The sequence below is a fragment of the Primulina huaijiensis genome, chromosome 10, assembly GCF_012295235.1.
Source record: "Primulina huaijiensis isolate GDHJ02 chromosome 10, ASM1229523v2, whole genome shotgun sequence".
Classification (NCBI taxonomy): domain Eukaryota; kingdom Viridiplantae; phylum Streptophyta; class Magnoliopsida; order Lamiales; family Gesneriaceae; genus Primulina; species Primulina huaijiensis.
The window spans coordinates 11473763-11487709 of NC_133315.1; positions in this window are offsets into that span (position 1 = coordinate 11473763).

Here is a 13947-nt window from a genome sequence, read left to right on the forward strand (position 1 = left end):
AAATTCATCAAGCCAAAAAACAGACCCGAAAATTATTTCTTTTACATAAGTTTTTTAAAATTTTGTCTGAACCCTCAAAAAGTCCTTCGAATCATTAAACATCACGTTCCGGTTAAAAATATAACCCGGCAAGTAAAAATATCCAACCAAGACTCATTATCAAAAATCATACTTAAAACATCTCATATTAAATAATTAAAATTAATTATTCAATAAATATATTTTTCCTGATTATTTGCGGTCTCCGCTACTCGTTCGAACGCGAAATGCAACTTAAAAATCATTATGCATGAGCTTTAAATAAATAATGTATTAAAACACAAATTCATGAAATAAACATGCATTTAATGCATAAAAATAATTTAATAAAGTACAAAAGAAATTTAATAACTTGCATGCATGTGGATTGCCTATTGAGTTACTGTTAGATAATCAGGTACAATAATGTCATATTTACATATTCATTCGTAGTCGTTCTATATCATATGGATTTCCTATTGAGTTATTGTTAGAGTAGGTGTCCGGAAATCTAACTTGAATATCGGGTTTTATTGACTCTAATGTAAAACAATCTTTATTTTAATAATATTTTACGATTTTATTCGATTATGGAATTATACTTTATTTGTATACCCATTCAAGCTGCATAGAGAAAGTTCTTGAATATACAATAGGTACCATGAGGTCTGCGTCGCAACGTAAGATCATGAACTCATTAGAAGTGTGCCGTATATTCTAAATAGGTTCCTAGTCGAATCAGCCACCTAAAACAAGGATAAAGGTCGCTCGAGCTTGAGACTAGAATCTGTGGTGTAAATGCCATGTTTCATTGGCAAGGGAAGATAGATGTCCATTCACACAGATGGGTGATCATGTGATGATGCACTGGACAACTCTCCCTCGGACTGTCCAATTGGTTCTCACTTATCGAGTGGAATACTCCACAGTTATGGTTGTATACCATTAGTCCTTTGACCCGGGATAATGTAAGGGCTATACGTAATAGCACGTACGTAATAGCACGTACTTTGATCCGTTTACCAACTCCATTGAGGGTCATCAGGTGGCGAGGTGGGGTGTAGTTTCAAAATACGTAGGAGCAAATGCATTGTAGTCGGAGATTCACCGTTCGCCTATGGGTGAAGATATCCTATGTGATCTGATGAGTTAATAGTGCAAGGTGTTTCTGGCCAGAGCAAGAAATGTGCTTTAGGAAAATCTGTTTTCCTAGTTGCACATGCTATGCCACTATTAGTACTCAAAGATAAATCGCATCGTTATCGAATTCATATGCAACTTTCGATATACCAATGGTTGCAGATTCGATTGGGATATAAGTATTGAAGGGACCGTACTGTACGCTAACCATGACTAAAGGTTCTTGCAGGAACTATCAGGAATAACTAGGGGCTCATGGGACGATGCTACTAGACGCTCTTACCATGATCCAAACGGGTGCAATCAGAAATGAGTTCTGACATTCTTGATCTAGGTGTCGATGAAAGGAATGAGGCTAACTAGGGTAAGCCCAAATAAGAATAAATGTTATTCTGAATCACATGGAGATGTGAACCCACGGCTAGCTATATCTCTGAACCATTGAGGGTCACACAAGTATCGTATTCTGTGTTCCCGTTGAGATAGTCAAATTTAAAAGAGTTAGAATTTGTCGACTATAGTTTGATGAAGATCAAACAACAAGCTTATATAGGAATTTATGAGCTAATTCCATACGATGGAAGAAATGAAAGTTAGCATGATTGCTAAATAAGGAAGGAGAGTGGAACTGCCTGTTTTGTGAAGGAGTTCATTAGAACTGGAAGCTGCCCAATATGGTAAGTGAAAATTTTGATCTTCGAAATTTTTGATTTTCATTATATGAACGAGACTTGCATCCTTGGTACATCGGCGCTCTCGAATCGTCGATCGGGTTTATATTGAGTTCGGAATCAATTTTTTTGGGTGAATTTGGAATTTACTAATTAAATGATCGTGCTAGTAGTTGTGACTACTAATATGCATAAATTCTCATAAATGATCTAGAGGAGTGTAGAATTAAATTGACCAAGATGTTAGTTTATAAATTAAAAAATGGTTATTTAATTTAATATACATATACATGTATATATTTTATATGATGATATAAAATATGTGTATTTGATATTATTATATCATGTATTATTAAAGGTTAATAAATACATTATGTTGGGACATCATATTCCCGCACCCAAGACCCAGCGAAAGTTTAAAAAAAATTTTCTTAGGCGTCGTGTGTTTAATACATTCATAGGGCGTTTGATTATACCTTTGCGTTCTAAACGCTGGACTCCAAACTATTTTGGTTTGAGGCGGATATAGCCTTTCTTGTAATTTACTACGAACGGCTGCTCTCCTTTGATCGCCTAATTAGGTCTATGATCGAAAGCTATATTCCTCGCTTGGATTGCACTTGAAATCGCAAACGATTTATGCGTTGAGATTGTACACTCCAAACATCCAAAATCCGGTGACGGTGTAGCGTCGGCGGTGCGGTGGTGGAAGGGAATCACTTGGCCGAAATATTTCCCCAAATCCCTTTGAATTGGCCCAGAGTTTTTCTCAAAATTTGGGAAGATTTTCTTAATTTTTTTTATTGATTCTTAATAAAAAATTATGGATTCTTAATCCATAATTATGCAAATATAATTTGCACATTCTAGCCAAATTTTCTTCCAACTCTTTTGGGGTGGCCGTTGATTTCCTATAAATTGGGAAAGGAATTTTGTTTGTGTAAAATTGTGGTATTCAATTATGAGTCGTAGTGGTGTATATATAGAGTGAGACTCCTAATCCAATTAGAAGTTAATCTCCTACACGGACTGTGGGGACCCGGACGCTAATCATGTTCTTAACCGTCATTGGGACTAATTAATCAATTATAATACACATGGTCTAAATTTTTTTTTAATATAATATCAAATGCGGAACGTAATGGAATCACTCTACTATACATATCAGTATAAAAGTAAAGTACAAGTCTTGTACTATATACAATCATTTACAAACTAAGGTTCAACTACTAAATATCAAGTGTTCAACCCTATCTCAGATCAAGTCCGTAGTCTCCACTCTAATCACGATCTCTCTCTTCATCTCCTCGACCCTGAGCCTGTCCCACCTGTTGTCATGCACACATACAAACACGACAACAGCCGGATAACTCCGATGAGAAATATATCCCAGTATAAATCAACGAAACATGTAATCATATAATTAATATAAAGCATGAAGCAGATGTCGGATATATATCAAAATCTGAAACATATTTAATATCAAATTATCAATCATACTCGTGACTCCACGACTCAGACTAGACTCAATCCTAGTCTAGGGATCCCGGTTTCCAGACGTTGGTATTCCTATATCGACCAACAGTAATAGAAGAAACTCCGATTCTATCCACGTCGATATAACCAAACATCCAGTGTCTTGACATATCCGTCACCGACTGTGGCACTATCGCCAATACACTATCTTATGACATCGTGCAATGTGCCCATGGCGATCCCGCCACTATGAGGTACTTCTGTCACAAGATCACTCATCTAATATTCGTCTAACACATGCTCTCTATACATCAATAGAACAAGCATATCAAATCAAATCAATGCAAATAATAACAAATAGTATGTGATTTAGGGAAACACAAGTATATCCTACTTGTCTCGATCTCCCAATACCACATTGACTTATACCTTTCGTTCGTAGTCTCGGTCTGAAGAATTGGAAGTTCTGAATTCAAAACTATTTCTGTCAATCTGAAATGACATATCGAGAATAGCAATATCAATATTCCATTCACAATTCAATACCGAATCTGATCAATCTGAATTTAATTCAAAATCAACGACATAACGGTACCATCCCGATATTCCTGTCAATACCATATCAACAGATATCAATTACCAATCATAACCCATATCCAATACAATATGTAATCAATCCATAATCCAAATCTATTCAATTTCAATCAATATAATCTGAAAAATCATAACAATTCTATAATCAATCTGTTCTTCGATCTAACTTCGATTCTACGATGTCTTACATGTCAAGAACATCATATATGAATCATATCCGATTCTGACAACACCATAATTTCAGATCATATCAAAACTTAAGAAAACTTACGTCGTATGAAGCCTGCGTCGATAGGAACACAGTACTGAAGTCGGATTCAAGATCGGACAGTCGGATCTTCCGCAAACTTCAATATCTCCACTTTTGCTGGTTCTGAGGGAAGGAATGAAGAAATCTTCTATATATATCTATATGTTGCATGTCAAAGTACGGGTGGCTCGCTCTTTGTGCAGCACGTCTCGCGCATATGCGCGACCATCACCGGCGCATATGCGAGAGACATTCTGTCTCGGAGCTTGGCTTTTCAACAGCCCGCGCATATGCGCGCCCCAACACCGCGCACATGCGCCAACTTCTCTGGACTTGGCCATCATCAAGACATCTCCTCGCGCATATGCGTGCCCTATCTTGCGCAGATGCGCGAGGTCCTCTGTCCTCGCGATAAGCCTCTCGCGCATGTGCGCTCCTCCTCTCGCGCATGTTCGCGTAAAACACTGCCCGATCATTCTTGTACATGCATTGCTATTCCATTTTCAATTCGATGCCTTTTAAATTAGCTCTCGACTTGATCTGACTATCATCACATCAATTTATCGATAATTAATCTCAAATTACCGTAATAAAATTTCAGGCATTACACGGACTCTAATAATTTCATTATATTTAAACTCCCGTATAATTAATATATAATATATTTATTAAGCATTAATAATACATGTATATGCATATTAAATTAAATAACTATTATTTAATTTATAAACTTAACTCATTGGTTAATTTAAATTCTTGACTCTTCTAGAATATTTATGAGAATTTGTGCATTTTAGTAGTCATCACTACTAGCACAATCATTTAATTAGTAAATTCCAAATTCACTAAAAAATATGATTCCGAACTCATTATAACCCCAATCGACGATCTGAAAACGCCGATGTACCAATGATACAATTCTTGTTCATATAATGAAAATCGAAAATTCAAAAATCAAAATTTTCACTTACCAAATTTAGAACTTACGATATATGATAGTTACCATATTTGGCAGTTGCCAGTTTTAGTGAACTCCTTCACAAAATAGGCAGTTTCACGCTCCTTCTTTATTTAGCAATCATGCTAACTTTCAATTCTTCCATCCTATGGAATCAACTCATAAACTCCTTTATAAGATTCTTATTTGATCTCCATCAAACTATAGTCGCCAAATTTCAACTCCTTGAAATTTGACTATCTCAACGGGAACATAGGATCCGATACTTGTGTGACCCTCAATGGTTCAGGGATACAGCTAGCCGTGGGTTCACATTCTCTTGTGATTCAGAATAACATTTATTCTTATTCGGGTTTACCCTAGTTAACCCCATTCTTTACATCAACACCTTTATCAAGAATGTCATAATTCATTTCTGATTTCAGTCATCGGATCATGGTAAGAGCGTCTAGTAGCATCACCCCATGATCCCCTAGGTATCACTGATAGTGCCTCCAAGAACCTGTAGTCATGGTTAGCGTATAGTATGGTCCCTTCAACACATATATCCCGATGAAATCTGCAACCATTGGTATATCGAGAGTTGCATATGAATTCGACAATGATGAGATTTATCTTTGAGTACTAATAGTGTCATGGTATGTGCAACTAGGATAACACTTTTCTCTAAAGCACATTTCTTACTCTGGCCAGAGACTCCTTGCACAATTAACTCATCAGATCACATAGGATATCTTCACAGGTAAGATCACATAGGATATCTTCACACGTAGGCGAACGGTGAATCCCCGACCACAATGCAATTGCTCATACGTATTTCGAAACTACACACAACCTCGGCATCTGATGACCCTCAATGGAGTCGGTAAACGGATCCAAATGCATGCTAGTACGTATAGCCTCTACATTGTCCCGGGTCAGAGGACTAATGGTGTATTACCATAACTGCGGACTATTCCACTCAATAAGTGGAAACCACTTGGACAGATCGAGGGAGGGTTGTTCAGTGCATCATCATATGATCACCCATCTGTGTGAATGGACATCTGCATGCCCTTGCCAATGAAACATGGCGTTTACATCACAGATACTAGTTTCGAGCTCGAGCGACCTTTATCCTTGTTTTAGACGACTGATGCGACTAGGAACCTGTTTAGAATATACGGTACAGTTCCTATTGAGTTTCATGATCTTACGCTGCAACGCAGACCTCATGGTACCTATTGTATATTCAAGGACTTTATCAATGCATTTTGCATTGTATACAGATAAAGTATAATGTCATAATCGAATAAAATCGTAAAATATTATTAAAATAAATATTGTTTTACATTAGAGTCATTAAAGCCCGAGCCACAAGTTGGCTTGCCGGACATCTACTCTAACACATTATATATTAATTATATGAGAGTTTAAACATAAAGAATTGTTAGAGTCCTTGTGGAAGAAAGAGACTCCTAATTAGATTAGGAATCTCATTCTATATATACACCACTAGAACTCATGATTAAAAACTAATTTCATTTTTGCAAACAAAAAGAAAAAAAAACTCCTTCCTCTCAAAAAACCTCTCGGCCATCACCAAAATATGGGAAGAGAATTTTGTCAAAAATAAGCAAATTAATTTTCTTAATTATTGATTAAGAATCAATAATTATTTGGCAAATGATTGATTAAGAATCAATAAGAAAATTAACAAAATCTTCCCAATTTTAAAAGGAAAAGTCACGGCCACCTTGTAGAGAATTTTGTGAAAAAATTTCGGCCACTTTTCGTATTCCACCACCGTGCCTCTTCGTCTCCGGATTTCGGAAATTCGGAGGCTACAGACTCAACGCACAAATCGCTTGCGATTTCTAGTGCAATCCAAGCGAGGAACAAAGTTTTTGATCATGAACCTAATTAGACGATTAACATTAAAGATCCATTCGTAGAGAATTACAATAAGGGCTATATCCGCATAAACACTAGAATAATTAGGAGTCCAGTGTTGAGAACGCAAAGGTATAATTCTAAACGCTCTATGAATGTTGTGAACACACGACGCCCAAACAAAATTTTTTAAACTTCCGCTGCATCTTGAGTACAAGAATACGATGTCCCAACAGTTACTCACTACAAAATCTTTTTTTCCGTGTTTCCAAACAAGCAGAAACCAATGAGCTCTTATGGCAATAGGAACAAAACACGGTTTTATTTCTCCTTCACTTATTTCACTAGATTATATAGTTTTAAAATACTATTGTTGGGTAACTTGTAGAGAAAGTCTACGTATTATTCATCATGCTACGAATAAAATTTAAGTTGTCAATAATATATTTTTATAATGCTTAAATAGTATATAAAAAGTAAATGAATAACGACGAATTAAAAATATAGTCTTCACATGCCTGAATCCAAGGTTGAAGACAGTAAATGGTGAATCCACTCTTGACATGCCTAGATCCAAGTTTGAAGATAGCAAATGGTGAATCTGTTGGATCTCGGTTTTCTCGTGCCCAAAACGCAGAGGAAGTTTAAAATTTTTATTTTATTTTGTCAATCAAAATATTTGTTTGAGCACTCATATGATCTTTAATTAAACATTCATAGGGTGTTGAAATATTATACCTTTGGTGAACGATTCACACGATTCCAACTATTCCGGGGTTAGCGGAGATAGCTCTTGATGAATTCCCTACGAATTTTCTTCAGAAACTCCTTTCTTCAATCCTTCTATCAAGTCCATGACCAGAATATTTGTTCATCTTCCAATTAGCACTAGAATATTTGGAAAAACTTTTAACGTTGGAGATTAAATTGAGAGGTAGGTCAAGACCTTGAATAATATTCAAGGTGGCCGAAAATTATTTGAGACGACAGCGAGGTTTCTCGAAAATTTGGAGTCTTGGGGTGGCTAGGGTTATGGCCTCTCAACTACCTTGAATAATATCCAACTAGTTTAATTAATTAATCAAAGTCCATTAAGAACTTTAATTATTTAGTATGTTGAACTTGTACTCCTACAAGCCCATTAAACATACTTTCCACTATGTTTAATTTAATATTTAATAAACTCAACTTTTGAGTTTAACAAATTAAATCCATTATAAATTCAATATTTGAATTTAATATTTTAATTATAAATTAAACTCCTCGAATTTATCACCTCCAAAATTTAATATTTAATAAACTCAACTTTTGAGTTTAATAAATTAAATTCTCAAATTTTATAAATTCGACTGCTTGAATTTATTTTCTCAAAATTTACTTTTCATAAATATAGCTCCTTAAATTTACTATATCATAATATAAATTTGACTCTTTGAATTTATTCTCTCAACGGGAACAAATTATCCAGTGCTTGTGTGACCTTCAATGGTTCAGGGATGCAGCTAGCCGTGGATTCACAATGCTTTGTGATTCAGGACATAATCCTTTATTCGGGCTTACCCTAATTTGCCCTATTCTATTTATCAACAATTGATCATGAGAATGTCAGAAATCATATTTTTGATTAAACCCATCGAATCATGGTAAGAGCTTCTAGTTTCATCGCCCCATGATTATCTAGGTATCACTGATAGTGTCTGCAAGAACCAGTCGATCATGATTAACGTACAGTACGGTCCTTTCATCTCATATATCCCGATCAAATCTGCAACCATTGGTTCATCGAGGGTTCCATAATAATTCGATAACTATATGACACATATAAATAGTGGCATCGATGTACTATTGGAGAACTCCTTCTCCAACGTACATCTCATACTTTGGCCAGATATTCCATGCACTATTGTTTCAACTGATCATACAAGATATCCACAACCGTAGTGAGCGGTGAATTCCCGACTACAATGCACTAGCTCCTACATGTGTCGTAACTGTACCCAATCTTGCCACCTGATGACTCTCCTGAAGCCGGTAAACGAGTCAAAGCACAGTCCTAGCATATAAAGCCTCAATGTTGTCCCGGGTCGTAGGGACTAATGGGGTACAATCATAACCACATACTTATCCTCTCGATGAATGATAACCACTTGGAAATTACGAGGGAGGGTTGTTCGGTATATAATCGTCATATGACTAATGGTGTACAATCATAACCACATACTTTATCTATGTTTTTCATATAGGTATACAGATAAAGAAATAAAAAATCATGAAATAATGAATTATATTAAAATAAAGATTGTTTATTACAATTGAGTCAATAAAATCTCCAGCCAACAGTTGGCTTACAAGACATCTACTCTAACAATCTGTTACTTGCCCTAGAGCAAACTACTTTAATCCCATTGTTTCGCGATGCTTTTCAAACAATGGTATTGGCAAGGGCTTTGTAAGTGGATCAGCAACATTATCTGCAGAGGAAACTCTTTCGACTGATATATCTCATCTTCCCACAATCTCTCGGATTATGTGGAATTTCCTCACTACATGTTTGGATCGCTGATGAGACCTTGGTTCTTTTGCTTGCGGAACGACACCAGTGTTGTCGCAGTACACCGGGACTGAATCAAGTCCATTAGGAATAACACCCAACTCTTGGACAAAATTACTCATCCAAATTCCCTCTTTGGCTGCAGCAGATGCAGCAATGTATTCAGCTTCAGTGGTGTAATCCGCAATGGTGTCTTGCTTAGAACTTTTCCATGAGACAGCCGCACCATTAAGCATGAATACAAAACCAGAGGTCGATTACAAATCATCTACGTCACATTGGAAGCTAGAATCAGTGTAGCCTTCCAATTTCAATTCTCCACCCCTATAACCATGAACAAGTTCTTAGTCCTTCTCAAGCACTTAAGAATATCTTTCACGACTTTCCAATGCATTGGACCAGGGTTCGCCTGATATCTTCTTTGTAACACTCAGAGCGTAAGCAACATCAGGACGTGTCGATATCATACCATACATGATATTACCAATGACTAACGCATATGGAATACGTGTCATCATCTCTATCTCTTCATCAGTTTTTGGACACATAACTTTAGATAGAGTAACACCATGACACATTCGTAAGTATCCTCTCTTGGACTATTCCATAGAGAATCGCTTCAGAATGGTATCGATATAAGTGGCTTGGTTGAGTCCCAGCATCTTTTTTGATCTATCTCTATAGATTTGTATTCCCAATACATAGGATGCTTCACCCAAATCTTTCATAGAGAATATACTTGCTAACTATACTTTAGTTGATTGCAATAATCCTACATCATTCCCAATGAGTAGGATGTCATCAACATAAAGTATTAGGAATGTCACTACACTCTCACTAACTTTCTTGTACACGCATGGTTCCTCAGGATTCTAAGCAAAACCAAATTCTTTCATAGTGCTATCAAGTCTGAGGTTCCAACTCCTTGACGCTTGCTTGAGACCATATATTGATCTCCGAAGTTTTCATACCTTATGCTCACTTCCTACTGATGTGTATCCCTCAGGTTGAGACATATAAATTTCTTCTTTGTTGTCTCCATTGAGGAATGCAGTCTTTAAATTTATTTGTCACATCTCATAGTCATACCATGCTGCTATGGCTAATAGTATTCTGATGGACTTAAAAATAGCAACTGGTTAAAAAGTTTCCTCATAATCAATTCCTTGCCTTTGAGTATAACCTTTTGCAACCAGCCTTGCTTTGAAGTTCACTACCTTCCCATCCGCCCAAAGCTTTCTTTTGTAGATCCATTTGCATCCTGTGAGAACGATTCTCTCAGGTAGATCCATCAATGTCCAGGCTTGATTTGAATAAATAGTGTCCATTTCAGACTGTATGGCTTCAAGTCATTTGGTTGAATCAGTATCTGATATTGCTTCTTTGAAATTCATTGGATCACATCCAACACAAGCCTCACCATGGCTTTGTTCATGAAGAAAAGTATATATTGCAGGTGGTCTAATAACCCTATCAGACCTTCTAGGAGCTTGTACTTCAACTACTGGTTGTTGGGAAATGGGTTCAATTTCTATAGTTGAGGGAGTATCTTGAATTTCTTCAAGTTTATTCATCTTGTCTTTTCTATCAAATAAAAATTCCTTTTCCAAAAAGGTGGCATTTCTTGAAACAATCACTTTTGCTTTATTGGGATGATAGAAATGATACCCAACAGAATTCTTTGGATATCCTACAAAGTAGCACAAAGTGGATCTAATATCCAATTTGTGTCCCACTATCTGCTTCATGTAAGCAGGACATCCCCATATTCTCATGTAAGAATATTTGTGAGTTTTTCCCATCCATATCTCATATGATGTTTTATTTACTGCTTTAGTATGGACATTATTCAACAACATTGCCGCAATTTCAAGCGCAAAGCCCCAAAACGGTGTAGGCAATTCTGTGAATCCCATCATGGATCGAACCATGTCCATCAAGGTTCAATTTCGACGTTCAGAAAAACCATTCAATTGTGGTGTTTTTGGTGGAGTCCACGGTGAGAAAATCTCATTCTCTTTTAGATAACCCAAAAATTCAGAACTCAAGTATTCTCCACCTCGATTAGATCGAAGTGCCTTAATACTTCTTTCTAACTAGTTTTCTACTTTAGACCTGAATTCTTTGAAATTTTCGAATGCTTCAGATTTGTGTTTCATCAAATAAACGTACTCATACCTCGAATGGTCATCAGTAAAGGTAATGAAGTAGGAATGCCCAAATTTTGTGCTAACACTTAGCGGGCACAAACGTCCGTGTGGATCAAATCCAATAGACCAAGCGCACGTTCCACGTTTCCATCGAATGGAGTCTTAGTAATTTTTCCTTTTAGACATGACTCATAAGTAAGTAGAGAATTTATGTCTGACAAGTCAAACATGTCTTCTCCCACTAGCTTGTGCATCCTTCTTTGAGAAATATGACCTAGTCTAGCGTGCCATGTATTTGCTTGGATATTGTTTTACAAAATATCTTTTAATTTTAAGGTATAGAGATCGTTTGTTGATTCTACAGTTCCAATCAAACATTCAATCTTGTATAAATTGCAAACACCTTTAACAAAAACACAAGAATAACCATCCCTATCAAGCATAGAAATAGAAATAATGTCTTTAACCAATTTAGGAACAAATAAAACTTCTCTCAAAAACAACTTAAAATCATTGTCCAAAATTAAAGTAACGTCTCCAATGGCAGTGGTAGCAACTCTTGCTCCATATCCTAGTCTTAGAAAGGTCTCACCATCTCTAAGCATCTTGCGTCTTCCCATCACTTGCAAATCATTGCACAGATGAGAACACACATCCGGTATCCAATACCCAAGAAGACGAATTAATAGAAACATTAACTTCAATATAAAACATACCATGGCCAGAACGCTTCTGGGCAAGATACTCCGTGCAATTACGCCTCCAATGTCCAGGCTTGTTGCATTGGAGACAGACTTGTTCTGACTTGTCAGGCTTTGTGGTCCCGGAGTTGGTTTCTTGTATGGCTTCTTGTCGGGCTTGTTCTTATTCATAGGGGCAGAATGCTTCTTACCTTTATTTGGGGCTCTTTTTTTCGTACCGGACGAAGAACACACTAGAAGAACATGATTTTCCTATTTAATTTTTGCCTCAAAATTAGTAAGCATATTGACCAACTCTTCAAAGGTGGCCTCAAGCTTGTTCATAATAAAATTAACCACAAATACCTCGAACGAGGCAGGCAAAGACAACAAGAAAATATCAGTCGAGAGCTCACTAGGAATAACCACATCGAGTCCCACGAACTTCTCGATGAGCCCAATCAACCTAACACCATGCTCATGGACCGAAGTCCCCTCTCACAAGCGTGTAGTCATGAGTTCTTTCACAGTAGCATGTCTCTCTGAATGAGTTTGTACAACATACAATTCTTTCAGATGAAGGTGAATGTCAGTAGCATTAACCGCATCCTCGAACCTCCTCTGAAGTTCATTCGACATAAAAGCCAACATGTAGCTCTTAGCTTGAAGATCATTGTCCCACAATTTCTCAAGCTTAGCTAACTCATTCTGACTGACAATAGCAGCTGTTTCTTTTGGTGGATTCTTATCAAGCACATACGCAATATTTTCCGAGTTCAGAACAATATTTAAATTTCGAAACCAGTCATAATAGTTAGAGCCAGTCAATTTTTTTTGATCGAGAATGATTGAAAGTGGGTTACGAACAGTCATCGTAAATATACTGAAAAGAAAACAGATAATGGTTACTGATAATTTTAAAATAATTCTAAGATATAAAATATGGATTTTATTTTATAATTTTTTCTCCTTCTATTTTGACATTTCCACCACCGTCTGATGAAAAAGGGAAATCGTATTTCCTTAGTGGGCACGAGTCCAATTAGCCAATTACAATACCGAATAATATCAGCCAATTATAATTTCTAAAAGGTAGAATTCAATTGCATCCCTATGCAACTTCCGCGTGTTTCGCCTCACGTTTAATAAGGACCCAATAATATGATGCCGTTTATTTTCACGTGCCAAACCGACCCATTAATATTGAATTGTAGTAGACGGTCGCCATGAGTTCCCCCAATAATATGAGCCAAAGTCATGTAAGTTCTACTCAATTCACATCATATGTCCGGTGGAAATCACAACTTTCTAGCGTCCAAGCCACCCCAATAATATGAGCCAGACACTGTCCGCGGGTAGCGACCAACATGCAACCACTGTTGATGGAAGGCAAGGAAAAATTAAACTCTTATAATTTTTTAATTTTATGGTTTGATATAAATTTTGAATCATATTCAAAATGAGGGATTTTAACTTTAAAATTGTCTCATCATTTTATTTTAAAAACGCGTGCCACTTGTTTGTATGTTTGTCGGATTCATGCAAGTATATTATTTAATAATATACATACATGGATACTACTATATA